We start from the raw sequence: 27,265 nt of genomic DNA, 5'->3' as shown, positions 1-27,265 counted from the left end.
GTGAAAGCTTCTGTGTACATACGGAGTACAAATGGATCTCGGTCATCAATAACGTGACTAAGTTCAGAATCAGGGTGTTAAGGGGTTTCCCTCTAACAAGCAGTAATAGCATTCTTTGTGTTTGTGTCTCTGATGTGACAGAGTCCTTGTCCTACACTTTACATCTGTTACTTCATTATAATCCTAATAGTCTTACCATATGAACATTATTATCCCCAGTTACAGATGAGAAAGCTGAGGCTCAGAAGGCTGAGTAACTCCCATAGGGTCACATTGCTGGTAAGGGTGGAATCTGAGTCTGTTCAATTCCATAACTTAGCCTTTTCCTATGACTTCTGTGAAATGTTTACTTCTCATTCTAACTAGAGGGTTTGTTCATCACTGAGTGCTTGTAAACCATATATTTGATGTTCTGCACATTGTTTGTCAGTGCAGGCAGGACAGAGTACTAAAAGTGCATCAAGAGGTAATGTGATCCACAGAAAAGCAATCAAAACATTTTAATCTCAAAAACTCCATGCATTTGAAGTACTGACAGAGCAGTAGACAATGAAGAGGCTGGGAGCCTGAGTTGATTCTGATGTTAATACTCAAGCACATGAGCACGTGCATCCCTTGCCAAATCTTTTCTTTGCTGCTGTTTGCAAAGTCTAATTGTACACACTACAGAGTGTGAAATGCCAAGTAAAATGTTTCTTTGCCGTATCTGTCAGCATATAGAGAGCTTTGATTTCCTCAACCTAATATTTGCATATACCCAATGTAGTAATAAAGACAGAATCACACTGCAGTTGCATTTTAAGTAAGAGTCGTTTAGAAAATAAATGAGAAATAAATATGATAACTGGAACTGGGCTATCTTATGCCTGTATGCCCCTTTCTCTACAAATTCCTGGCCTACTTACTTTAACTATCTTATGCATTTACTTTATCTGTTAGGACTCTTTGTTGCCAGAAATATACTAAGTTACTCTTCTTTGGAAACAAAAAAGAAGCAAAGTGGTCAGATAGCAGAAGAATGAAATCTGGAAATGTAAAGATGTCAGGCACTTGCATTAGTACTAATCTCTCATCTCTACCACTCTCTATAATCCTAGCTCACTTCATGAAATTTCTCTGTTATTTGTTCTGCCTGTCAGGCAGAAGATGGTAATTCAAGGGTCCCAAGTTTACATCACTAAGTCAATGTGAAAGGACAGATAGTCTAGTATAAAGTTCAGTTTTCTGGAAAAGGAACACCAAATTCCTCATTTTAGTTAAACCTCCACTCTTGGCCCAAGCAATGTGATCAGGTCCTCATAAAATACAAACATAGGTTTGTGTTTCTCTGTTTGAAGATCTGAGGTCAACTGAGAACCACCCTGAACAGAATACTAAAAAAAAAAAAAAAAAAAAAAAAAAAAAAGAGAGAGAGAGAGAGAGAGAGAGAGAAAATGATTTCCTGTACCTTCTTTTGTTATCTATGCAAGTTATGACCTCTATGCCTAAAATATCTTGTTTTCAAAGTTCTCTCAAGATATCTTCGTAACATTCCCTGTCTGATTATATTTTTTCTATTCTAAGAATGGGTCTTGACACAGTTGATGGGATCACTTTGGCTTTCTCACTCATCTGACCTGTGTGGATCACAGCATGACCATTTAGGTCAGGGCAACTGATGTCAACGAGAAAAGATTAACTTTGTCACACATCTTGGTGGGATTAGAGAAATTTTGATTTTGTCACTTATCACCTAACTTATAACCTATTTCCAATTTGTATGACCCTTGAATAAGAACCCTAATATTTACCATTTAATTTGTAATACGGTTATTATGTTCTTTGTGTGATTATCTTGTTTGCTGTTAACTGTAGACATTAATGCCATCTGTTTTTAATACTGTAACTCTTGAGAATAAGGGCAGCTTTCAAATAGTTCTGCCTAAATACTTTTAAACTTCCAAATGGAAACCCTTAATAATTATTGTTTAATGGCAATGATCATAATGAAGATGTCACAGAATAAAATGAAACAATATATTAATTAGTAAAATGATATAATCAGTAAGTAAAGTAATCATAAGCATTCACATTTCAAGAACATTATGCATAGAGACAAAGTGTTTCCTGTGGCTTAAAGTCCCCAAATCACTTCAAATACAGTTGAAATATTTAGTGAATTATCCTGCCAAAGCAACAGTTTTATAGTATAGTAGAGGCACTAAAATAAGACAAATATTGTTTACCTCCTTTCATAGTAAGTAAAATGTTTTTTTTTTTTTTGTTCATGTTTATTTATTTTTGAGAGGGGGAGAGAGAGAAAGAGCAAGTGGGCTAGGGGCAGAGAGAGAAAGAGAGTGAGGGAGAGTGAGGGAGAGAGAGGGAGAAGAGGAAGAGAGAGGGAGAGAGAGGGAGAGGGAGAGGGAGAGAGAGGGAGAGGGAGAGGGAGAGAGAGAGAGAGGTGTATAGAGAATCTGAAGCAGGTTCTGCACTGACAGCAGAGAGCTGGACACAGGGCTCGAACTCACAAACTATGAGATCATGACCTAAGCCTAAATTTGGCACTTAACCAACTGAGCCAACCAGGAACCCCAGAAGAAACAGTTTTAAGTCTCAGTCTATCAAAGTACACAGGTCTTTGGCTAGAAAAATATTTTATAAAAAGCTGATCCCAAATAAATTACCTTTGTACAAATGTGACGAGAAATTCATTGAATAACAAATCACAGAGGAATAGGCTGAAGATATTTTCACTGAGGAAAAAAAAAAACAAATGTGCATAATGACAACTTACTAGGAAAAATGTCACTGTGAAAAATTTAACATACCATACATAATATTGTGGACCATGCAGATATATATCCATCTATACAAAGATAAATATAGATACAGAAATATAGTTAGATATGTGTATATATCTCCAGGAATACTGATAAACCTAATTTTTATTTTTGTGTGGTTGTTAACTAGAGTAGTAAGAAGGTGGGTCACATGGGATTTGAACAATATGTTGATCAAAGTCAATGCACCACAGAGGCACCAATCATGGTCACGAATAAGAGAGAAGAAAGAAGAAATAAAACAAGCCTGGAAACATAAATAAAAGAGTGAACTATACCAGCAATAATTCCAGCAGGGTAGTTTTTATATAGGAACAATCAGCACATAGAGTTGTTTCTCAATTGCCTTAAGTATCCCAAATCAGCTAGTCTAATCTTAACCTCTATGAAACGTTATGTGCTTATCCTACCAGGACTTAATATCTTCAGCAAAGAGATTTCCTCAGGAATGAACAGATGTTCCTTTGGGGGCCTTGCATCAGTAGGGATCTGAGCAGATACAGGTGTCAGCTGCCTTCTTGCCACCATTACCTTAAGACCAGATAACAGAACTTTATGACAACGCCCCATAAGCTTATATATCAACTCTTCTGTGGAATATCCACAACAACTCACTTCTGCCTCTCTGCTGTAGTCCACCCACCATCAGAGATGTTTCCTTTTACTACGTAGCCTTTAAATTGCACACCATTTCCTTGTGCAATAATTTTAATTAGAGATCTACATGTAATCAGATCAGACAGGAGTAAATAAACACACTTGATGGCAGGAAAAAGGCAGAGCAGCTATGAAATGAATTCCTAGGGCAACTCTGATAAGACTCAGGCCTTGAAGTTACCTTCTCATGTGTAGTAAAAGAGAAAATACAAATTAGCTTGAACTTTAATCTTTGTCCTCTTTCTGTTGTGGTTTTCTTGTAAGATTGGCCTACACTTGCAGTAAAAGTTCCAGCATAAGTATCACAATCTATCGTGCTGCTCTAATAATCACTGCAGATACAAAGGGTGATTTTGGCCAGCCTCATTTAATATTGGGCTCTGACAGAGAACATATGATGGTAGCTCTGGGTGAAGGCAACACATTTTCAAGGCTGTAACAGCAGCTACAGAGACTATCAAACCTATAGAGGATATTTGCTGCGAACACATTAAGAGGAAATTTTACGGATGCTCTATAAGTTAAGGCCAAGTGTGGAATGGAAGAAAAAGGGGGTTCAGAGATGACAGCTTTTACTTTGTAGATTGTTGTACGCATAAAGATGAGTTAATATTAATAGGAGAAATAAAAGTTTTGCATTTAACACCAATGGTGGCTATAATAAGCAAGACAGTGATTAGATCATGACCAGAGCCCAGAAAGGTCCAGCCTTAACATTCAACTCAGTGACAGTGCATCTGATTTTTATTTTCTATGTGACATCAGTGGAATACCTTAAAATACTCTATGTTGCTTGCTAGGTTTTATTTTTTATAGGATAATTATAATACTACAACAGTTTTCCTAATTTCCTGACTTTTTTTGTGGGGGGAAGTATAGAATTTAGGATTTGGAAAAATATTTTCATTTCCAGAAAAATGCCATAAAGAACTTTTGCATAGAAATACTAGGCACAGGAAAATATCTTGGTTCCTACTACTACTTAAAATATGTTATAAGATTATGTTTTCTTCATATAATACCATTCTAGGGAATTGGTATATTCCCTAGAATGCATTATGGTCAGCTACCTTATGATGTTAATGAAAATACCTGTACATGGCAATTATTTTTTGAGAGAAGGCATTAAATCACTGAGGAAAATATAAATATACTTTGTATTATTTTCTATATTAAAAATCATTTATACCTTAGCTTTACTGATTATTCAGATATATCACAGGATAGAGTCAGCAGACTTGTTATATATTAAATAATGTAAGTTTTACTACCAATGTACAGTATAATTTTGGACAAATTACAGTATCTCCAAGTTTTTCATATGAAAATTAAGTAAAGTAATATTGTTCCAGGTATCTTCAACGTACTGGCGGAACTAAACAAAACAAAAGGTCAATGTGCTTTACAAATTAAAATTTTTTAACAAATTATATCTTTTATTGGCATGAATAACTGATAAACATATTCTCAGAAAAAAATTAACTTTTCTTTTTTATCATTTTTATGCTCAATGACAATAATTACCTTTAATTTATTTTCTTAAATAAAATGAAATTTTTAAGAGCTCTGAATGTTATAGCCTGAATGTGTCCCCTCAAAATTTATATGTGGAAGCTTTAACCCCAATGTGACTTTATTCGGAGTTAGGGCCCACAAGGAAGGAATTCAGGTTAAATGAAGTTATAAGGGTGTGGAACTAATCCAACAGAATTAGTGTTTTATAAAAATAGACATGAGAGAGCCATTCTGTATCTCCGTATGCACACAGAGAGCACAGTGAGAAGGCAGCTACCTGTAATTTAGGAAAAGAGCTGTCACCAGAGACCAAACCCTTCTCAACCTTTATCTGGGACTCCCAGCCTCCAGATATGACAGACATAAATTTATGCTGTTTAAGCCACTCAGCCTGTAGTATTTTGCTATGGCAGCTCAAGGTGATTAATACACCAATTAGCTATGTATAAAATGTTCCTTCTCTGTGGTCCCCAAATTTCTTATAACATTATTACTGTATTTACATTATATCGAAATTGGGCTTACATTATATTTGTTATGACTTAAAAGTAATATTTGAGGGCTGGAGCTATATCATATTCTAGCTTGTATCCACATCACAAAGTATGTTATTTAGGACAGTAGGTGCTTAGTAAGTGCTGCTTACATAAGTAATATGGTATATAAATTCTAGGTCTATTATCACCAAAGAGTTTTGTTCTGGTGTTTTGTTTTCCTTTGGGTTTTGTTTTTGTTTGCATAATGTTAGCTCTGGGTCCTTCTAAAAGGATAATTTGCTTATTTGTTTTTTGCTGATTACATAACGTTGCTGACAGCGCTTTCACATGATCTACACTTCATGGGAGTAGGATTTGTTGCTATGAAAGCTATATCTCAATCATTATTCTTCAATAATCTCTTGTTCAATACATAAACTAGGTAACACGGAAAGCTGATTTCTGATTTCTGAATAGGTAACTACACCATCTTAGACACAAAGTCAAGAATCTAATTTGATAGAAAAGAAGAAGCATGAAGAGCCAGTACTTAGGAATGCATGACTAAACCATGAAGGACCAGAATCAGGCAAAACTATTCTACACGCAAGAGTGATAAGAAAAGAATAGGGGACCAACGCTGCATGAATACAACAGCCAGCATGAGAATACATTAAGAGCATGAAAGAGGTCATTCATGCTTTTTCTTCTAATAGAGTAGTTTCAGAAATAGTGTTTTTGCTGATATTGGAAAACTGCAGTTTCTCAGCCATTGTTATATTGTGATCATCAGAAAAAAAAAAAATGCCAGTATGTTTCATCTAAGCTAGAAACAGATAAGAAGAAAGGAAGGAAGAAGGAAGGAAGGAAGGGAGGGAGGAAAGAGGGTGAGTACATGTGTGCTACTTTGTGGTTGATGGGGGAATGCAAAAGTAAACAAGAAGACAATATGGACAATTCCACTGTCAGTTTCCAGTGGCTTAAGGGAAGGTAGCCTTGATCATTTGCTAGGTTATCACCACTGAGAGCCAAAGGCAAAGTAACTGTTACTTTGTTACTCGTTATCTTGTGACAACATTTAGGAGAGGGAATTTTTGGTTAAAATGATATTACCTAATCGGGTGTTCAACTGATCCTGGCTCCTCTACTAGATGTTGGTAGATATGTTGTGGAAAAAGACAAAAAGCAACAAAACCAAACCAAAAGTATTTTGAAGTCAGATAACTTTGGATGTCAACAAAAGATAACAAAGCAAACAAGTTTTTTAAGCATACTGAAATCTTCAATAATGAATCTCTGAGGCAGAGTATGTAATTAGAAAATGGAACCCTTTACCAAAAGCATAGGATCTATTAACAACAGATTAGGAAGTGCTCTTGACACTCCAGAATTTTTGCCAAAAATTCTAGATTTTTAGGAATGATTTTCACCCAGCAAAATTTTCATTAAAACTCTATCATGAAGTGATTTTGACTCAGTAGCAATAAATAGTACCTGGATATTGGTTTTTAAATATCATTTTAAAAGAACTGTTTAAAAGGAACCAGAGTTCTTTGAAGAGCTGGTTGGTACCAGGTCTGAGGCAGGAAAAAAAATACAAGAAAAGCCCAGAGGATCTGTCCCACAAAGTAAAGAAATGACAACAAATCAAAACAAAACAAAACAAAACCCACAACTAACAAAATGAAGAAGACATAAAATGAAGAAGATATATCAAAAGGGCAAGGGACCAATCTGAAAGAATACCCAATGGCCAAAGTTAGAACAACTAGATCAACAAAACAAATAATAATAGTATTGATTATAAACCAAATAATAAAATTAATATTCATAATAAATTAATAAAATTAATGAATGAAGAAATAAAGAGAAAAGAACAAAGGAATGAAAGAAAGAAGATACAAAGAAGAAGGAAAAGCTGTTCTTTACTGAAGAATTCAATCAATATATATAGCAGAAATAAGCAAAATAGAAAATCACCATTAGAATACCACAGTGAAAACCACAGCAGGTAAGTTCCTCCAATGGATAGTAAATTACTGAAGAAAAGCTTAAGCAGAACAGGATATTTGAGTAGTCTCAAAGTATGTCTCCCCCAAATTTTAGTAATTACAAAAGAATAAATAGTAACTTCATAGGAGGGAGAGAAATGATCAAGATTAACATAATCAGCATTACACATGAACATCATGTAATACTCCACACACTGTCCTGAGTAGGGCACATCACCTCTTTAGTACCCTTACACATAACATAACTTTCATGCAGAACCTATATTTAAGCATGATAAAACACCAGAAAAATACAAATTGAGGGACATTCTACAAAATCATTAACCAATACTCTTGAAAAGTATCAAGATCATAAAATATGAGAAGAGACTAGTAATTCGTACAGATTGCAGAAATATGAGAACTTAATGGAATGTGGGATTCTGAATTGTATTCTGGAATTGGAGCAGGGAGCATAGAGGAAAGACATTATTAGACAAACAAGCACTGGTGAACTCTGAATAAGTTTTGGATTTTAGTTTATAAAATAGTTTATAATAATAGTTTATACTATTGATCCAAGATTAATTTCTTAGTTTTCAACATGTACTCTTTGTATTTTTAGATATTAAAAGGGAGAAGCTGAGTGAAGGATATATGAAAATTCTCTCTGCACTATTTTTGCAACTACCTTGTAAGTCTAAAAGTTTTTTTTAATATCTTAAAATACAATGAAATTAGAAATATAAGTAAACAAATAAATAAATTAAAACTTGGTATGACAGTATACAGACATGCCTAATATCAGCTAAATTCTAACATGACCACTCCTGAAACTGAGTTTGTCACCTGCATTGAACCTTACATCATCACTATTGTAATTGCGTAACAGGAGTGTTTCTACTTTACTTCAGACTGACACAAAATAATTGTTTTCTCTTTTTACCAGTCTGACTTCTATTTCTTTGCCTTTCAAATGTGCATTATTCATCTTGGAGTAATTGTTAAAATAGATCTCCCTAAACTCCTCATTCTACTGATTCCAACAAGATGAGAATGAAAAATCCATAGGATATTATATATGACTCTGCTTGGTTGTAATTTCCCCAGTTAAGAGTTAATATATCAAGGTAATAAAATGTTATAGCTTTTAGTTCAAGCAAAAACTATAAAAAATAGAAGATATCAGAGTACACGCTATCATACTATGCATGAAATTGCCTATTTAGAAAAAGAAATAGTAAAGTGGTGATTGTTATGATGTTAAAATCTCTGAACAGAAATTGCCACATTGTCAGCAAAACCAAAATTTCCGGTTGGTTTATCAATAAGATTATTGGGCTTACACTGTACTTCATACTATCTTCTGAGCGTTTCATCTCTTCCACCAACGAGGAAGCTGATGCTCAGGAGGAGCATTTAATAGCTGGACAGCTATAATGCTCATGTCCACTTTTTCTTTTTCTTTTCCCCAAGTAAACTGACTTTAAAATGATCATCAAGAACTGTGTGAAAGAAGAGAAGAAATGGAGACAAGCTGACAGTTCTGCCTAAGAACTGATACAGAATTATCGCTGCTTGGGGGATGAGCCTATCTTATAGGGCATTTGGAATCCGAGAGAGCTGATGGACAAATCAAATGCACATATTTAAGTCTCTGCTTAAGAGACTTAAAAAGACTCATTCCTACTGGCTGTTCCTACAAAACACTGACTAAAATATAGAAAGCAGAGTTTATTTAACCACATCTCAAAACCCAGAGTATAATGCCTGAGTCATGATAAATTTAGAATAGCACTGGAAGGGATTTTTAGATATTGGTTGAGAGGTGGAACACTTGAGGACAAAAGGAACTTTTTAGGCATATCTGGGCTTTCTTTGAAACCCTCTCACACTAACTCAGTTTACTTTCAGCCTTCCAGGAACACACATCATTTGCCCTGAAAATGACTAAAGAATTTCAGTTTTCATTCCATCTTTCTAGATCCAAGCAATCTCTTAGTTTTGTAGTAGAAGTGATGCAGCAAGGGATCTCCCAGGCTTGAACTCATGTTTTCCTCTTTTCTATAGTTACCCGAAACCAGAGATATTAATTACTCCTAATTTGCCTAAATTATAACTGTAATCCTAAGGGTTCTATGGTTAAGATAAAATAAGGGTGCATTTAATACATTAAGTCAGTTAATCACTATTTCCATCTAAACATGAGAATGCCACTCTTACTCATTCTCCTGAGTACATATATTGAAGAGGATGGGGTGAGGGGAGAGGTAAATAAACTCTACAGAGTTTAACTATTAATTTTAAGTGATTAAAAAAAATCTTAAAACCAACTGAAATGAATTTATTGAAATTATTGCAATTTGGGGGGAAGAATTCACCTACTGAATGGATGGATTCTTTCTTCATAATACTTAGATGGGTCCTCAGTGTTCAAACTATTATTTCTCCATGTTCTCCTAGGGCACGTAAGAAGAGAACATGTGGATAATCATTTAATGGGAGCCAAAAAAAAAAAAAAAAAAAAAAAAACACCTTCTCCTTCCTATTCCCAAATGCCTTTCTCAATTTTTCCCTGCTATCATTAACATGGGAACCCCAGCGTTAGATGTATAATCCCTGGTTTAAGGTAAAAAGGACCTCAGCTAGAGCCTGGTGTCACGTTCTGCTGCCTTTTTATTGGAGTCAGGTTTGTCCTAGAACATGTTTTGTGTTTTAATGGTGTTAGGCCCAGTGCTTGCTTTATATTCAAGCTGCATGGATACTTAGTCTTCTCTTTGGTACTTGTGTGTGGAAAGCCTCAGCAGGACTCCAGTTGTCTTGTTTCATTGCTACTTGTTCCACTGTCTGCCCATCCAACTTTTATCAGACTTCCCATATTGTATGCATCTTCTGAATGGCTGATTTCTTTTTTTTTAGTTTGATTAATCTATATCTCAGTTTCTGTTGGTTGGTCTATAAATTTAAATTCTTGTGTTCCTTTCCCTTCAGTTAATAAAGGAAAATCAATTCAACTGTCACACAGTACAATGTTTCCTATTCTTCATGCTGTAAAAGTTCTCTTCTTCTAGGGACCAAGAAAATATCTATTTCTACTAGTGGCCACCCTGTTAATCCTGTTAATATCTGGGGTGATTCTTGAGAAGAGATCAGGTATTCAAACACCAAATCCTAGCCTTTGTTTTCAGCATAGCTAATAAGAAAATTATTTTCATATTTAATGAACGCAGATATTCACTGATAAATAGGAATCTTAAGAATCATGTTTCAAATAACAGAAAACATTTTTGACCTATTTATCCAAACAAAACACAAAAATTTATTGAATGGGTATTGAGTTGTCATAGGAAACCTAAGGAGAAAAAATGCAACAAGAATTAGAAGGTATTAGATGCTTTTCATCCTCCACATCCCACACCACTCCACAGCCAGATACCCAGGTATCTGTGTATCTACTTCATTTATTCTTCTCTTTCTCTAAAAGCCCTACCTTTTCTACTTTTGAGTTCAAATGGCCACCTCGACCTCAACTTTCATATCCTCTTAGTTCTACAAACACATACTGCATGCCTCAGTGCCAATTCCAAAGTCTCTGAAGAAAGACTAATTGAGTCACGTTGGCTTAGGTGTTTGTTTACTACTGGCCCAACTGGCAGTGGCCCTGGGTCAGCCAGCTGCCTCATCAGCAAGGATATGTAAGGAGACTGCTAGGGAAGAGGACCAGATGCCCAAGTGTCACTACAGGTACTACTGTTTGGTCTGTAACGTTTATAGAAAGACTTCAGGTTTTCTTTGCAATGAAAGAAGTAGCTTCCATGTTCTTCATGTTGGCTTTGCATGTAGCTATCTCCTTCCAGCAAAAAAGGTAACAAAGTATTTGAATGTTATTGGTACAATTAAGTCTTTGCTGACAAGATTTCCTCTCTAGCTATATGAACTCCTTTCTAGGTGCAATTTTCTCTTTCTCTTTTTCTAAGCATTTACTGTTGTTCATTAGGCTAAGATCATGTTCAATATTAGTGTCACTAGAGTTAAGAGTACAGGACTAATTTTCCAGTAAAAGCTGTGGTCATTTGTGTTATGGAAGTGCTTCCCTAATTCAATGGTTCTCAAACTTTGGCAAGCATTAAAACCATTGAAAGGGTCCAGGTAGGGCCTGACGATTTGCACTTCTAACAATTGTCTACCAAAGTGATGCTGATGCTATTGGTTCTGAAGTCACTCTTTAAGAACCACTGACATAATCATTGTTACTGTCATCACAAGAGAAATAGCTAGAAAATTAACAGCATAAATAACAACAGGTGCTGGCGAGGATGCTGAGAAAGGGAAATGCCCTTGTACTGTTGGTGGGGATGCAAAGTGGTGCAGCCACTCTGGAGAACAGTCTGGAGGTTCCTCAAGAAATTTAAAATAGAACTACCCTATGATCCAGCAATTGGCCTATTAGATATTTACCCAAAGGATACAAAAATAAAGACTTGGAGGGGTACATGCACCCCATTGTTTATAGCAGCATTATCTACCATAGTCACACTATGGAGACAGCCCAAATGTCCATCAACTGATAAATGGATAATGAAGATGTGGTGAACACACACACACACACACACACACACACACACACACACACACACTGGAATATTACTCAGCCATCAAAAAATGAAATTTTGCCATTTGCCATAATGTGGATGGAGCCAGAATGTATTATGCAAAGCAAAGTAAGTCAGTCAGTGAAAGACAAATACCATATGATTTCACTCATATGTGGAATTAAAAAAACAAAACAGATGAATATATGGGAAGGAGTGGAAAAGAGAAGACAGGGAAATGAAAGGCAAGGGACTCTTAATAATAGAGAACAAACTAGGGAGGGAGGGAGGTGCGTGGGAGATGGGATAGATCGATGATGGGTACTAAGGAAGGCACTTGTGATGAGCAGTGGGTGTTACATGAAAGTGATGAATTACTGAATCCTACTCCTGAACCCAATATTGAACTGTATGTTAACTAAAATTTAAAAAAGAGAGAGAAAAGAGCAAGAAAAGGTCTTATCAATTACTATCAGGGAGCTAGGTGTGGTGACAATGTTTCATATAACGTCCTCATTCTAAAATCCTTGGGATATTAAAATGCATAGGACTTTTAAGATTGTCAGGTCCTGGGGCGCCTGGGTGGCTCAGTCGGTTGAGCATCCAACTTCGGCTCAGGTCATGATCTCACAGTCTGTGGGTTCGAGCCCCGCATCAGGCTCTGTGCTGACAGCTCAGAGCCTGGAGCCTGTTTCCAATCCTGTGTCTCCCTCTCTCTCTGCCCCTCCCCCAGTCTTACTTTGTTTCACTCTGTCTCTCAAAAATAAATAAATATTAAAAAAATTTAAAAAACAGATTGCCAGGTCCTGTCTTGCCTATACAAGTTCATACAATACTAATGAGTTTAACAACTTCCATTCATTACCTCCATTATTATGTCCTTAATATCTTTATTTACAAAGAAAAATTTATGTCACTCCTGTAGATGGAAAAAAAAAATGTTATTTTAAGTTGAAAGTAACTATAAAATACATTTTAAATGTTACTTAATTTTGAAAATGAGTATAGATGATACCAAATCAAAGTTTTAAAACACACATGCAAAAATAAATTATTCAATGAGAATTTAAAATTGTTTATGATTCATTCTTAATAAAGGAACAATCAGCTCAATGTCACATTGCTTAAGATAGAAAAGATATTTGACATCATTAGTTCCATTCTTTCAGTTGTGATATTTGCTTTCATTGAAAATCCCAAAGCATGTGTGTATGCAGTTATAAAGGATAGAACTGACCCAAGAAATTTCTTTGACATGGTTGGAGATTAATATTTATTCCTACTGCTATATTGCAAACTATTTTGTTCAACCAACAGAGTTTCAAGATATCCAGAAGTAATTTCCAGAAGCTGTTTTACATTTGTTAAGGTCTGCAATGTGGAGGGGAAACTAGGTCTCTTCTCTCTCACACTGCCATATTCTTTCAGGAAAAACTTATCGAAATCATATTATTTATATCTTTTTCATAATATTCAATCATGCCTTCAGTGAGTTAGTGAGTAAATTTATAGTTAAGTTCTTCTGAAAAGACATTTTTTAGCATAATTTAACAGGGGTGCCTGGGTGGCTCCAACTCTTGATTTTGGCTCAGGTCATGAGCTCATAGTTCGTGGGTTCAAGCCCTGGATTGGGCTCTGCGCTGACAGCATGGAGCCTGCTTGGGATTCAGTCTCCCTCTAACTCTGCCCCTCCCATGCTCACTATCTCTTTCTCTCAAAACTAAATAAACATTAAAAAAATGACTTTAGAATAATTTAACAAATAAGTAAAATTCAAAGACCTACCCTCAAGTTGCTCTATGTGCTGTGTCAACTATGGTAAAGAGAACAGACACAATGCACTCAGTGGCCTATATAAAATATCTTTCAGATTTCTAGCTTTATGAGGTTCACATTATAAAATTATAAAATTCACATATTCCAATTAATGTGAAAAGAGATTCAAAGTAGTTGAAGTGATCTGCCCAAGTACATAGCTAGCAATGATTGGGCCAAGAATGTAGTCCACTATAGAATATTCTTTCAACACTGAGTTGACTGTCTCAGGAAAGTGAGAAAGAAGCAGGGGTAAAGGTATGATTTTGTTTCCTCATGAATGTTTTGCTCTCTACCTGCTTTAGTTACGCATCCAGTTCTAATCAGACACTGCCTAAAAGGCCAGTTTATTAGAATCTGTAAACCTGCTCGTCCAGAAAATGATCAAGATGGTCCCCTGGCCTGCACTGTTACCTCTCCAGTGGGGGTAGGTGTGAGAGAATATGCCTGAGTTGCACTGACAGATTCAGACCTAGAAGTACAAACAATGCTGGTAACCTTGCCTTACTTCATTTCTTTCCCCTTCCATCCCAGCTTCTACTCTTGTCAATTCATAGATCAACACTTTCTTTGGGGGAAAACTGTTTTAATCACCTGTGTTATTTTATAGATGAGGAAAATATTTTTCTTCCTACTGAAGCAACCAATCTTAAAAAAAAAAAAGACATGATCTCTAAATGCCTTTAAAATGTAGATTAGCATTAAATTTACAAAATTAACACAGTCCAAAAATGTACTAACTTATGTAAAAATTCATAAGAGTCTTTTTGGAAAATTGTAGCATGATTTGAAGGAAGCTTTAAGGCCCTACATGTCCAAAAATTTTAACCTTAAGCCTCCCATAATGCCTCAATAATGGCAAGAAGAATCATTGTAATCATGTTAACTGGAGCCACACAGACAACAGCCATCTGCTTGTAGAATCATTTCTAGTTGTCTCATAATACAGGAAGCTATTTGACCTTTCTGTGCCTCAGTTTCTCTCCTGTAAAATCATAATTCCAGCACCTGCTTCTGTTGTACAGGTGCACAGTGGCCCTTCCTACTGCATGATGAAATTTCTTGAGAGTATCTTAAGAGCAGAGGAGAAAAACAGAATATCTCTAACCTACCAAGGAATTCCTCCAAGGTCTGTAGGGCCACAGAGCTGAGCTGACTATGAGAGCCCTCTGGTGGAAGGAATCCATGCACATTAAATATTTCTAGACTGGTTAGACTAAAAGTGGGTCAAGTACACCTGTATTTGCAAAAAAGGGTCTTCCTGGCCTAGGATTCTTGAGATGCCCCAACCTCTCCTAGGGAATTGGAAAATTACTGGTATTGTATCAGTTTGAGATCTTGTTCTCCTTCCATGACACGGTTCAGTCTAACTGACGCAGTTCACTATCAGGCCACTGGAAGTAGACAAGGAAAGAGAGGCCTACCATCATGGGAGACTAAAGATACTTCCTTAACCTCACAGGAATTTCATGAAGATTAAATAATAATAATACATAAAAAAGGCTTGGAATAGAACTAAAGCACACAAGTACTCAATGTGGATTATTTATTTTATTATCTATTATGTATAAAGCACTTTGCAAAGAAACATCTTGTTTATTTTGTTTGTTTCCCTTAATTCTCTCAATGCTATGAGGTAAGTGTTATTATTACTCCCCCTTTAGGATATAAAATAACAATGATAATTGAATTTCAGAGAGGTTTGTTCACGTGCCCAAGGTTATACAATTCAGTGTCAAACCATGATGTGAGACTTAAAGGCGGTTTCATTACCCAAAATATAGAATGCTCTAGATCTCTCACACATTCATTAGAGAGCCTGTTAGAAATAGACTGTAGAGTAGTCTCATATTGCTGTTTATTCAGTAGAACTGGGTAGGGTCTGCATGTTAGTAATTTAAAAAAGAAAAACTTATGACATTGACATGATGATAATTTGGAAATTATTAAGAAGCACTGTCTGTAGGTAAGAGAGGGGTGATCATTAAATTATTATTTTAAACAAATGATCTTATGGCAAATAGACATCATAGGAAAATAGACCAGAACCCTGGGACATCTGTAATAATTTATCTATAGGAGATAAAAACAAGGGAACAACACATGATCAGATTTTGCACTGATTAATGACTTACTGGGTCAGAGTTTGAGACTTTTCTCATAGTCTCATAGGAATGGTATCAGAATAGAGACAAAGTTTAAAAATTGGGAGTGCTTCTGGGACATGTAGCATCAGGTAAGTACCACCATACAGGTAGCGAGTGTTATGAGTAAAGGCCAGATGGAGAAAGCACCTCAAGTGCTCATACATTATTAGTCCTCACACTTCCTTAATGTGACAGGCATAGATTTTAATTTAATTTCACTGGACTGCCATACAAGCTAATACAGCTAATAAATTTTGTAATCAATTGTTGACACCTGCCCTTCTGACTTGAAAGTAATGTAGAATTATTGCTGTTTTGGCCACAGATGCAGTAGAGTATAAAAACAAAAAAAGCAGAGAAGGAGAATGTAAGAGAGGAGATGAAGACAAGCTTCAGTTTGAAATGTTGCCTAGGACTACCCTTTCCACACAGCTCATCAGTAATTAAGAATCAGGAGAGGACAAATACAAAAGTAGGTATGCTTCGCCTCTATTTTTTTTTACCATCTATTTTTTTTCTTATTCCAACACACTGTAGTAACTGTCCTCTAATAGAAAAGCCATTTTCATAAAGGAGGACATTGTGACAGCTTCCAAAAAGAATGGTGATATTTTTGCCCTTTGGGGAAATTGGTTACATTTTTCTTGCAAAATTGTTTTTACAACTTGATCCTGTATTTACTCTATGTGAGATTTTACAAATAATAATCATCTCTGATGTTTTAGTACCTTCTTCACTCTATAAATCATATGAATTTTAATTTATCTCTGTGATTTGAGATCTGATGGGCCTCTGTAAACAACTTCTAAAACTTTCCCAATTTTGTGAATATATCTGAGGTAGATATTCAACAAAAACCACTATCATGGGAATACTGGTATATGGTAGAGGGAAAGGCCCAACTTACATCCCACCACAGACTGGTTTATCTTAGAGAACAAGGGATTACTACTTTCAACTTATTTTCTTTCAGTAAGACAGTGTTGCCATGGTTTCTTGTATCCCTAGTTACGCATCTGCATAAAAAGAAAAAAAAATCACAGAACGAATATCCAAAGACACACGACACTATGATAAAACAATGGGCACTTATGAAATATAAAATACTCTTGAGTATACCACATTTTTCTTCCGTTACCCCTTCTCTCCACCAAAACCCCCAAAATAACCCAAAGTTTGGACATTCTGCAGCACTGTTATGGAGTTTGATTCCAATTTGATTAATCTGAAATTAAGAGGTTGTATTAGCTAATACAAGATACACTTCATATTTTCTGTTACATGAGAAAAATAAAAAAAAATAATTAAGCTTGTTAGAGGAATTTTTTTTAAAGGAAACTAATTGAGAAATAACATGTAATGGACCCAACACTGACTGACTCCAAATTTTGATAAGGGCCATTCTTGAAATAAATAAAATGTGCTTCAATTTTTAGACAGTAAAACATACCCATCATTTAGTCATATTAAAGAAGGAACAAGTTTACAATGTTTATTCTTTAGGTTTAGAGTAAAGGAATTCCCTTCTTTGCCTCTCTTACTCTGCAGAAGTGAGAAAGCTTCACAGAGATGGAGACAAATATTTATTGAGTAAATCAGAGATAAAGGCAATGCAATCTGATACAAATCCTTATTGAAACAATTAGTGAGCGGTCAGCTGGCTATGGAATTAAAATAATTATACCTCAAAAAGATGAGTGGAGAGGCTAAAGATTTTTTTCTTGCATCTTTAATTTTTCTGTTGAGAATAGGATACTTAAGTAAACTAATTTTCTATTAGCATTATTAATTCTTTTAAATAAGGTATGCCCTTCTAAATAAAAATTGAAGCCCTAGTTCTGTATTTAAGACATTCTTAAAGTGCATTTTCTTAATTCTCTTACCTGAAAAATCATCACATTTGAAATTTCAGTGACCTCTCAGGAATTAAAGAAACAAACAGAAATGTTCCTTTGCTAAAACCTAGGAAGAGACTGTTAATACTGTGGGGAAAGCATGATAGGCTGGGGAGACTTACAGAACATTTGAACTGGAATGTGATTTTGTTTTAGTGCTTTTAAAAGAGAAATAAAAGCAATTCAGATGATCTTGGTTGGAAGTTGTTTTATTGTCAGTTCTAACTGACTTGTATAATGTTCTTATATAATGTGCAATAATGCATAATTAGTTGACTTAACTCTAAAAATATATTCCTCAAGGTGAGGACACACTCCAGTAAGAACATTACATTCTTCTTGGAATCACTAGATTTAGTTTTTTATTTCTTTGTTGATAGTTGAGAAGTATTCTTCCAAGGATTACAAACATTCATATAATCTGTGGTAACATCAGCTATAGTAGAACAGTGGACTGCATTAAGAGTTGTTAAAAAACAAAACAAAACAAAACAAAACAAAAAACAAAACGAAACAAAACAGGTCCAAAATGGGGTCACTTACACAGAGTTTCCAAACTGGTGCTTAATATATAATCTAACTGCAGTTTCATACAGTTTCAATTTCTCTCAAAAATGTAGTCTCAACTGGGCAGTCAGAAATTTTTTAATCAGTGCTAATGAGTCTGTCACCTGGGCCCTCTCCATCCACCAAAGAAAGATGTGGTCATCTGTATGATAAGGCCACTTGTTTTTACCTCCTAGAAAGGGGCCTTGCCTGGAACAATCCTCCCACCCCTTTTTTTTGCTAGTAACTTTCTTGCGTTCCTTCTATAAAAATCTTCCATTTTGTATAACTCTTTGGACTGCCTCTCTACTTGCTAGATGGGGCACTGCACAATTCATGAATCATTTAATAAAGCCAATTATATCTTCAGATTTACTTGACTGAATTTTGTTATGTAACAGAAGCATGAAACCTGATTTTATTTCCAGTTTGGACACTAACTAGCTGCGTGACCCTAAGCAAGTCATTTTCTGTCTCAGTTTTAGTTTTTTTCATCTGTTAAATGAAAAATATAGACTAGATGGTCTCACAGGATTCAAAAATGTTAGAGATGAAATGGACCACAGTTACAAATAGAAAGATTTATATTACAGATGAAAAGACAGCGTTCCAAAGGGGTAAAGTGTCTTGTCTGATGTTCAATTGAATTAGTGGAAAAGAGAAAAATAAAACTCAAGTATTATTTCAATCTAATGCTTACTTCTACACATTGAAACTTTATATACTTGTCTATTAGCTGAAGAGCTATAAATTAAACATTTTTCTAATGGGCAGATTAAACACATCTATTTATTATATATTTATATTTATGAACATGTAGGTATATCATTGTATATTTATTATTTTAATATAAAATGTATGTAATTATTATATATTAATATTTATACATGCATACAAATTAAACTATCAATGCAATGCAAAGAAATCAGTATTTGTTCATGATTATTTGACAATAAATTTTTAATCAAATTTTTCATCACTGAATTTAGTTTAGATAATCCTTAAAGATAAACTACTTTAGGAAGTTCTTTCTTTTTTTTTTTTTTTAATTTTTTTTTAACGTTTATTTATTTTTGAGACAGAGAGAGACAGAGCATGAACGGGGGAGGGTCAGAGAGAGGGAGACACAGAATCTGAAACAGGCTCCAGGCTCTGAGCTGTCAGCACAGGGCTCGAACTCACGGACCGCGAGATCATGACCTGAGCCGAAGTCGGCCGCTTAACCGACTGAGCCACCCAGGCGCCCCTAGGAAGTTCTTTCTAATATACAAATTCATCATGTGAAGTTTCCAACAGAAGGTTCCAATAGGAACCTATTCCAATAGGAATATGATTAAATCTTTGCAATATATCAGAGGGATGTTTTGTAGGATGACAAGATGGCTAACTTCCAAGGTCCTCATGGGATCTTACTAACTTGGTGAATTTATCCCCACTTTGGAACACTGATTTGCCAAATCCTTGTCCTTCTCATGTTACTCAGAAATACTCAAGACCTAATCAAATGAACTAAGTTCAGAGGATATATAAAATTGGAAAGTTAATTTATTAATTTACAATTGAAATATAATTTCCAAGGCTACTAAGGCATTCTATCTTTTGGATAGTTCATTCTCTTTGTAGGTAAAACACTAAAGTTATTAATTTATAGTCAGAAACTTGATTCTGTAATTTGAAATCAATCAAGAGCAAAAAATTACTTATTATGAATACTTAGTGGTGTCAAGTGAGGCAGCCAGCCATTTCCTTAGTGACCATGTCCTCTGCTCAGAGAATTTGCTACTTGTTCAGGTATTGATTTAATCTCTGATTGTCTTTCCAAATGTCATATATATTGTAGATTAAGGTGAAGAAATTTCCTTTGGTAAATATTTGCAGCAGCACTAATAATATATAACATATTTAGCAATAGTATGGGAACTAGAACGGATAGTTCCCAAAGATAGTACTTCAGCCTCCAGTTCCACCAGCCATCATTTCTACAGTTAGTTGCTGAATTGTGGTGCAGTCTGGCTTCACTTGTGGGAGGGAGGTCAGGGTAGCAGCTACGTAAAAACCAGTATGTTAGTGGTGCCTGGGTGGCTCAGTTGGTTAAGCATCTGACTTTAGCCCAGGTCTCATGTCTGTGAGGTCAAGCCCCATGTCTGGCTCTGTGCTGATAGCTCAGAGCCTGGAGCCTGCTTCGGACTCTGTGTTTCCCTCTCTCTCTGCCCCTCCCCAGCTTGCAGTGTCTTTCTCTCTCTCTCTCTCAAAAATAAATTTAAAAAAAATTAAAAAACAGTATGTTAGAATTTCAGTATTTTTAGCAACTGGTTCAGCTGTCCTGGTGCATACTGATTAAATATTTCTCCTGAGTGTTGGAAATCTTTTTAAACATAGTAACATATTCTTTTTTTCTGCCATGCTCATTTCAATAAATTACAACTAAAACTTCTTTTAATGTTTAAGGTGGATGTTTAGAACATGAGTTATTGCAGCAAGTTATAATAGTGATGCCTTCCAGGTTTCCAAACTGTACCAAATGATGCCAGACTGCTATGATTTTTAGAATTCTTGTATCTGCTTTGGAAAATCTTTTTATTCTGTCTCTTCCTATCAGGGTTGTCACTTCTCATTTTTATCCTCACACTTTCCTCTAGCAACAACCCTCAAATTTCTCAGAAACTGAATCTAATTTAAGTCTACTCTGAGCAGGAAAATCTGGCTAATTTCCCAGATGCATGTATAAAATAATTATGAATAAATTCCAAATCATGGCTCAAGGAACTATTTTATGAGTAAAGGAACATATATTTTAATTTCAGACCTTGTGACACATATGTTGTCTATTCTGAACAGCTTCTGGATACTTGAAGCCTTTTCATACATTAAACATTTTCTAGTTTAATTCATAGTTACCACTAGATAAATGATCAATTACATTTCACATTACTACAGAGGTTGAAAATCAGTAGCCAACAAACCAAACCTAGCCAGCAGTTGTGTTTTGATTGGCCAAGAAATTATTACTGTGGCAATGATTTTTTTTTAAGTTTTGGTAGTCAACAGTTAAAATCAGAATATTTGAAATATAAAGCTTAATATCTGGGTTCTCTTTAACAACAGGAAGTATGACAATAACAGGCACATATAATAATGTGAAAATGGTAGGTGGGAACTAAACAGCAGCTTCTTCCTTTAGATAGTGTTATGGGTTTCATTGTGTCCATTCCAAATTTGCTGAAGTCTTAACCCTCAGTACCTCAGAATGTGACCTTATTTGGAAAATAAGGCTGTTGCAGATGTAATTAGTTAAGATGTTATACTTGAGTAGAGTAGACCCCTAACCAAATATGACTAGTGCCCTTATAAAAAGAATACCATGTGAAGAGATGGAGAAACACAGGGAGAAGAAGACCATATGAAGACGGAGACAGAGATTGGAATTAAACAGCTTGAAGCCAAGGAACTCATGAAGCTACCAGAAGCTGGAAAAAGCAAGTAAGAATCATTCCCCTAGACGCTTTGTAAGGTGCATGGACCTACCAACACATTGATTTTGGATTTTTATCCTGTAGAGCTATGAGAGGATGTATTTCTGATGTCTTAAGCCACACAGTCTGTGGTACTTTATAATGGCTGCCCCAGGAAACTAATATAGATAGAATTTTCAGACAGCTATTTCTGACAATATGGTTGACTAGACAATTAAAATTTCTCCACAAAAAATCAATTAAATGTTGAATAATGCATCTACAAAATCTTATCTACATATAGATAAAAGATAAAACCTTGGATATGCAAGATACAAAAAGGAAAAAATGACCCCTACCAAAAGGTGACCCTTGGACATCAAAGAGTGGAGTAGGATCTGTCTTTCCAGTGGCAAAGATTACAGAGACGGAGACAGGATACTTGTCTGTTTCTCCCAAAAATTTCAAGGAAAAAGAAAAAGTGACCTGAGAATTGCAAACCACACTTAATAACTTCCCTGAGTCTAGGCCTGGAATTAAACTGAAGTAATTACCTAAGAAAGCTAAGAAATTAGCATAACAAGTGATCACAGGTGGATGACACTTTTGGATCAATAGCAAAACCCCTCTGAAGAGATCCTCAACTCAGGCCTTGAAATATTCCTTTAGAGAAAATGCTTTAGCCCCAGTAAATACAGCTTTTCAAATTTAATTATAATTGAAAAATCAATCACAAGACCACCAAAAATCCCACAAAACATAGTTACAATCTACCAAATATAATTCAGCTTAAAACACACATAGCAATGTTAGTTAGACTTTCAAAAATTTCATATAATGTCAGATTAGATTTTAAATTATGTTTAAAGGATTAAACAAGAAATAAAAGGGATATTCACTCAACAAAACATATTTATTTCACTTAACTAACATTTACTGAAGACCAATTATGTCAGGTGTTTTTCTAGTTACTGGGAATATGAAATTTAACCACCATCACCATAACTAGCCCTATCACTATCTTTGTGGAATTTATATTCTAATTGTGAGAGACTGAAAAAGCAAAATAAGTACTATGTTTCATGGTGAAATGTGCTATGAATTAAAAGAAAATAAGGAAGATAGATCAAGAGCCCAAGTAAGGGTGTGATTTCAACTTTACCTTAAAGATCAGGAAAGGCTTCACTGAGAAAAGTACATTTGAATGTGAAAGGAATAAGGGAGCAAGTCAGACGGATATCTGGAGGAAGACAGAGGGAGTCAAAAATGCAAAGGCCCTGAAATGGTAACTGTAAAAGCAATGAGGAAGACCCATAAAGCCGAGTAAAACTGAGTCAGAGAAACCACAGTGGCAGTAATAGAAGATGAGGTTCAAGAGAAATAGCAGGCCAGAAAAGTAAGAATTACAGTATTACAAAGAACCAGAAAAGTATAAAGAGAAACAAATTAGAATTTCTGACAAGAAAACATAATTGTTAAAATATGAAAATCAAACTGATAATTAAACTGCTGATAAGACAAAGCTAAAGGGAGAATTAAGAAAATGAAAGGAAGCAGTGAAGAAATAAACCAAAAAGCCTCACTCAGAAAGAAAGAGATGAAAATATAAAATCTAAGGTAAAAAGATTAAAAAAAAAACAAACATAAGATGAAATGAAGAAGTATCACATATGTCTAATCAGCATTCCAGAAGTAGAGAATAAGATTAGAGGCAGGCCATATTTAAAATTATAATAAATTAGAATTTTTCAGAAATTTTGAATAACATGACTCTTCAGACTCAGTAAGTACAATGAATCCTAAGCAGAATAATCGGAATTAAATGGATATGAATGCATAAATTGCAAGTTCTACTTGCTATTAGTCCTCTGTCTCATTTGCTTCACTAATTTAGTTTACCAGCAAGTTTCCTTAAAGGATTTGAATTTGTGGACTAAGTTACACATTTACAGTCATAATTAAAATGTATTAATTCTTCTCATTAAAAGATATGTTTATCATGAAGCATTTGAAAACAAATGTTGACATTTCTTTTTCATTATCTCCAATTGTTCCCTCTAACCTTTTTGACTTTGAGAAGAGAAGGGAGATGGAAATGGGTGGAGGAAGAAAGCCTAGACTGCCTCTTGATACTTGGAAATAAATGGCTGCTCTTGTAGATGAGTTTCTAAACTTCAGTATCTTCCCGTAGATGAATATAGTTGACTACAGAAATTCACGACTGATTTTGATTGTGTGGTCTTGGAAGGCTTATCTGAAGGCTTCATTTACTCAAGTAGGTTTTATTTACTCAAGTGTGTGTGACTATGATATAAATACCAGAAGCTAAAACACTCAGTTTCAAATTTCAGCATCTGCCTGAAGTGGGATTACTCTCCTGTGATATTCAAGCCACCTGCCTTTTCTTCTCTGTACATTAGTTAATCCTACTTATAACCAGAGATTATTTTTTCAATTTGGATATTTTTCTAACGTATTTATCATTTTTACTAACCCACTGTTTTTCTTAATCTTAGGTGATTTAGGTAGATGAATTTTTACATCTTGACTTCTAATAGACAAGACTTCCAACTTACAAAGTTAGAAATTACACACATAGTAATCTATTCTAAGAAATAATATTTTTAAAGCACACTTTTTCTGGAGGTGGAGACAATACAAAATACTGTGACTGGCAAAATAGGAGGCCTCTGGTAAGTGAGAATTTTCACAATTTTCTCACCTGATGCATTAATTTTTTTTTCTTTTTTTCTCCTCTTTTAATGTTTATTTATTTTTGAGAGAGAGAGAGAGAGAGAGAGAGAGCATGAGCAGGGAAGGAGCAGAGAGAGAGGGAGACAGAATTTGAAGCAGGTTCCATCCAGGCTCTTAGCTGTCAGCACAGAGCCTGATGCAGGGCTCAAACTCAAAAACTGGGAGATCATGACCTGAGCCAAAGTCAGACACTTAACTGACTGAGCTACCCTGGCGTCACACCCTGATGCATTAATTTAACTTAAGAAATTAAAGCACAGATTCTGTTGGTAGAGAAAATAAAGTCAATAAATAATTAGGTTTTTTTAAAAGTTAAAAGCCATTTTTAATTTTTAAAACAAATGATAAATGTCCAAAGTTAATATTGCTCTAAAATGAATTCTTTAGCTGAATTTTCCCTTTCATTGACCTGATTCTGGCCATAGCACTTACACTGTAGACTTTAATGTGCTGTGTCACTTAGACTTCATTCAAACAGAGAAAGAGAATTAGTGGGAAATATATACTAAGAGAGATATATTACAAGATTGTGGGAACTGGCAAGACAAGTCTGAAATCTGCAGGGCAGGCCACCAGGAAGGACAGGCTGGGAATTTGGAGTACAGGATGAGATTGCTGTGCACAGACAGAATTTCTTCTTCAGGGAAGCCTTGCTCTCCTCTCTAAGGAGTTGGGGAGCAGGTGGCCAAGAACTTATACCAGAAAAGTATGGAGATAGTGGTAGTGCAAAACTACATATGAACTGAGGCTCCACCAGACAGTGGTGGTGCAAAACTACATACGAACTACCCTGACCTATGCTACATTGTCCAATCAGACTTCATTTACAAAACCCAAATTCAAAGATGAATTTTTTAAGACTATCAAGACAATGACCATAAAATATTAAACACAAGCACAACGTCCCCTTCTGAGTACAGAACCCAGTGCAGACTGCACTGGTTACAGACCCATGCAGCTGGCCCTGGGCTTGAGTCTGTGATAACACAAGAGACTCAGAGGGCCAGGACTCTTAAGGAAGAATGGGAAACATTTACTTACATAGGGAAACAGCCTCTAACCAAAACCTGTACCACCATGGCGGATTAGCTCTGTAGGAATGAAGGGCCACTAATGACCCATTATGACAACTCCTTCAGGCTGAAGACAAGTCAAGGTAGGGGATGAATATGAGATTTGGTTTTCCTTTTCCTCCTTTACCTATTCATGTTTATTCATTCCACCAACAAATATGTATTTGTTAAAATTCTACAATGTACTGATCTCCCTGCTAGTTTATGGGGATACAACTACAAAAAATATATAGTTTCTTCCTTGGAGGAGAATTTTATTCTTAAGCATAATAATATTATATTCCCTAGAGTCCTTGGCAAATTTACCTAAAGAACCAAATGCTTATTTAACATAAAATATTAAATTTGATTGACCAAATGTGAGGATGTGAAAGCAGAAATATAGGTAGTATATAAATAAACCTTAACCTTAAAATAAACCCTATCAGGACACCTGGTAAACTTGGCATGATCTTGCAGTTTACAGGTTCAAGCCCCACATTGAGCTCTGTACTGACAGCTCAGACACCGGAGCCTGTTTCACATTCTGTGTCTACCCCCCCCCCCCCCTCTCTCTGACCCTCCCCACCTCTCAAAAATAAACATTAAAAAAATTAAAAAAAAAACACCTATCTTTCTGAATTTATTTCAACACTTCTGAAATGGACTGATTCAAGGAATCCACTTTTTTTTCTAACACAGAAACATTAAAATCATATTGGTGTGATTACCTCATGAAGAGTCTAACTAATGAAGAGATTATATTTGAGATTTTTAAGCCTTTCTACATATTTATCATGGAAATATTCAAGATGTGGCTGAAAAAAATGATTTCTTTTTAAAAGGCCACTTAAAATAACAATAAACAGCATTCTCAATATTAAAAAAAAAGTCACATGCTTGGTCTTACTTATAGTATGAGGAATATACTCAATTACAAGTAATAGAAAACCCTAATTAGTACCTTAAATAAGTTAGGCTTTCTCCTTCTCACATAAGAACTCCAGATATAGAAGTGTAATTCATTCAGTGGCAGAATATTTTTGATTAGTTGTCTCTAAGATTCTCATGGCCCTTCCCTTGCGTATCACATCATTCTGATGCAGCTGCAGATATGACATCATAAAGGTAGTGGGAACTCAGTTGACATGCATTCCTATCCTTATACTAAACAATCCTGAGAATAAATATGCTTTCCTTTATTTGTGCTAGCCAATTTTAAGATGAAGCATATATTCGCATTTCTGTGCTAAATAATACTGAGATTAGGCAAAACTAAGTTAACTATTTGTTTCAGGAAATACTTGTTCCTTGATAAGATAACCTTTGGAGACTGAATCTTGCTTATCAATGCTTACTTCAAGACTCTCACCTCACAATGTTCATCAATCCAGAACTATCATGTCATATGCCTTGCCATTTCAGATCCTAAAACCCTAAAAATATCTTCTTCTAACCTCCCCTTTCAGAAACACTACTGGGAATCTCTGAAAGAAGTATTCTCTCTCACTGTAGGGTAATCAACAGGTTTTTCTGGAAATCATTTTGCTGACT

General features: G+C 35.2%; 1 long non-coding RNA gene across 7 annotated transcripts in view; it reads right to left on the bottom strand.

Moving 5' to 3' along the window:
* The window catches only part of LOC122226005, a 232,324-nt gene extending 205,526 nt beyond the window's left edge, over positions 1-26,798 (bottom strand). For 3 of the 7 annotated variants that reach the window (XR_006205448.1, XR_006205450.1, XR_006205451.1), the window contains exons 1-3: positions 26,676-26,798; positions 3,230-3,350; positions 2,664-2,732 (exon numbers count right to left, since the gene is read on the bottom strand). This is a non-coding gene — a long non-coding RNA (uncharacterized LOC122226005). Of the gene's footprint in view, positions 1-2,663; positions 2,733-3,229; positions 3,351-9,839; positions 9,918-26,675 lie in introns of all 7 variants that reach the window. The other 4 variants (XR_006205453.1, XR_006205452.1, XR_006205455.1 and 1 more) reach the window with 4 other exon arrangements.
* Positions 26,799-27,265: the final 467 nt, after the last annotated feature.

This window comes from Panthera leo, chromosome C1 (genome assembly GCF_018350215.1).
Source record: "Panthera leo isolate Ple1 chromosome C1, P.leo_Ple1_pat1.1, whole genome shotgun sequence".
NCBI lineage: Eukaryota > Metazoa > Chordata > Mammalia > Carnivora > Felidae > Panthera > Panthera leo.
The sequence above is the reverse complement of the archived record's forward strand: the minus strand, read 5'-3'. Positions and strand labels throughout refer to the sequence as shown.